Source organism: Colobus angolensis, unplaced genomic scaffold, assembly GCF_000951035.1.
Source record: "Colobus angolensis palliatus isolate OR3802 unplaced genomic scaffold, Cang.pa_1.0 Scaffold451, whole genome shotgun sequence".
Lineage (NCBI taxonomy): Eukaryota > Metazoa > Chordata > Mammalia > Primates > Cercopithecidae > Colobus > Colobus angolensis.
Genome location: NW_012117944.1, coordinates 385,922 through 388,740, shown reverse-complemented (window position 1 = coordinate 388,740; position 2,819 = coordinate 385,922). Strand labels below are relative to the sequence as shown.

Here is a 2,819-nt window from a genome sequence, read left to right as displayed (position 1 = left end):
TCCCAGTTACTAGGAAGGCTGAGGCAGGAGAATCGCTTGAACCCAGGGGCTGTAGGTTGCACTGAGCCAAGATCATGCCACTGCACTGCAGCCTGGGTGACAGAGTGAGATGCTGTCTCAGGAAAAGAAAAAAAAAAGTGCCATGGCCTGGTAACCTTCAACGGTACCAGAGCTTGCTCATTAGCTGCGGGCCCATAAGTCAGCCATGGTGTCAAGCACACCAAGGTGAAAGGCCACATTGAGTTTTCCACCATGTTCCCCTGGTTTTCCTGTGTCCTGAATGGAAGATGCCAAGAAGGGCCTTTGGTTAATTTCTGTTTGAGTCAATCCGCTTTCTGCTTGTTCTGCTGCCATGTATTGTACCCTTAGCTCTAGCCAGCTGGCTGGAGCTTCCTTGTTACTGGACACAGGAAAAGTCAGACAGAGGGTCAGTTTAAATCTGTCAGTGCGCCTAGAAAACAACTCGACTGCGCATGCCCGGCTCTCAGTGGGGCAGGAGAGGCACCAAAGGCCACCCCAGGGAAATTCTGACAGCAGCAGGGATCACGACCATCATGGTGGGGATCAAATCACCTGCTGCTTGCACACACCATTCCGGTAGCATATGCACCTGCAGTAATTTAATGCCCCACAGGCCCTCACCCCGCAGCTGGCAGCCGCCTGCCTCCAGCTTCAAGTCACACCCGACGCCCTCTCGGTAGAGGAGCTCGATTCTGCGCAGGTTCTCCCTCAGCTCCTCTGCCTGGCTGGGCTTCTTTACATATTCCCCGGCATTTCCAGCCCTCTTGCATGTCCGCTGGGCAGCAGCCTTCACCCGGGGCGCTCCCAGCGCCTCCGCTGCGGCCAGCACATCTCCCTGCGGGGCGGGGCCCAGCACCCCCTCATAGGCAAAGGTCAGCACGGCCTCCCAGCCCCCTGGGGACACCTCGAGGCTGAAGGGGGGCCGCGGACCTCCGCCGCCCAGCAGCCTGTCTCGGAAGAGGCTGCTGATGGCGGCCAGGATCACCCGATGCACCCCGTAAACCCGCCCCGCGACTGACACCTCTTCGTCCAGCAACAATCTCTGTTCCCGCAGCCGCTGGGCCTCGGCGAAAAACTGGCTCGGATGCTCCTCGCTGCGCAGCCACTCCGGCTCTGCCACATCTTCATCTTCTTCCTCTTCCTCTTCTTCCTCTAGGGACAAGGCTGGAAAGGGAAGGTTCCCTGGGACCAGGGGCCTGGAGCCAGGCTCTTCCTGAGGAAAGGAAGGCAAACTGGGGTCCTCGTCGGGGGAAGGAGGCCAGGAGGGGGTTCTCTGGGCGTGCACAGGGAGTCCAAGGCAGTCCTTCTGGACGGGATGAGAGACACTCTCCAGCTCAGGGGGATAATGGGGGGTGTCCAAGACGCTCATGCCGAGGTTTGCTGGATAGCTGCGGATGAGCAGAAGCAAGACAGCCTGGCGTCAGAGCTGGACCCAAAGAGGCCAGAGCAACCATCTCTCCAGCCAGTCGAAATGTCAGTCTCTCCCTTGCTCCAACACCCTCCTCCTACCCTAAGCCACATCCCAACACTGGAGTATCTGGGATATACAGCAAAACTATAGGGTACACACAGTGCAGTGAAACATGCAAGAAGCCGTGTAAAGATCCAGTAACCAGGACCACACCCCTCCCCTATTGCCCCCATCCTTTTAGTCACCCTCAGGAGACACCAACCTTCCGCTTGCCCTCTCACTTGAGCGCCTGCTGTGCTTGGGGCTGCGTGGCAGCGGGAACTTGCCCACATGGCATCCCACTCAGCCAGTGGCCCCATGGGGCTAATTATAGCCGGTCCTGGCTGGCTAGGCACTTGGCACCTGGTGTCCTAACTCTGACACCCAATCCCCCGGGCTCCCTCCCAGACTGACATCCCCACCCTTCCACCTGTAGGTCATAGGGGGTGCTGATCTAGGCAAATTAGAAAACCAAGGAGAATGAGGGGATCCGGTGGAATGAGCCCAAGGCCAGAAGGATGTGCCACTGGAGTGGGCTGGAAGGGTCAGGCAAAGAGTCTGCACCAGGCTTTGGTTGTTGACTTCTCTGTGCGTGATAAAGCTGGGACCCCGGCAGGCATGGTGTGGTTCTTGACTGTAATCCTAGCACTTTGGGAGGCCAAGGTGGGTGAGTCACTTGAACCCAGGAGTTTGAAACCAGCCTGGGTAACATGATGAAACCCCAGATATTTTATCTCTACCAAAAAATACAAAAATTAGCTGGATGCAGTGTCTCATGACTGTAGTCATAGCACTGTGGGAGGCCAAGGGAGATGGATCACTTGAGGCTAGCAGTTTGAGACCAATCTGGGCAACATGGTGAAACCTCATCTCTACAAAAAAATATAAAAATTAGCCAGGCATGGTGGGACACAACTTTAGTCCCAGCTTCTTAGGAGGCTGAGGTGGGAGGATCACTTGAGCCCAGGAGGCAGAGGTTGCAGTGAGCCGAGGTCGCAGCACTGCACTTCAGCTTGGGTGACAGAGCAAAACCCTGTCTCAAAAAACAAAAAAGCTGGGACCCAGGAGTGAACATAGCCCAGTTTTACCCACGGAGGGCAGAAGAGTGGGGAAAGTGAAGGGCCAGGGGGCAGGGCTACGGACCTAGGTGGCTCACCCCAGCACAGCGCTTCCTATCTGTCCAGAGGTGGGGTCCAGGGTGAGAGCCTGAAATCCAATCCTGTGTCTTTGGAAAAGTCTGCGGAATTCTAACTCTTATCTTGGTGCTGGGATCAGAACCAGACAGTGGAAGGTGTGCTTGATCTGCATGCTGTGAGGACCAGAGTCCTGGACTAGATGGGCTATGGAC

The 2,819-nt window shown here is 56.4% G+C and overlaps 1 protein-coding gene across 1 annotated transcript in view; it reads right to left on the bottom strand.

Annotated features, from left to right (window-relative positions):
* The window catches only part of KLHL33 (kelch-like family member 33), a 7,168-nt gene extending 5,947 nt beyond the window's left edge, over positions 1–1,221 (bottom strand). Inside the window, exon 1 of the mRNA XM_011957926.1 lies at positions 1,043–1,221. The gene's annotated coding sequence lies outside the window, so the exon portion shown is untranslated. The remainder of the gene's footprint in view (positions 1–1,042) is intronic.
* Positions 1,222–2,819: the final 1,598 nt, after the last annotated feature.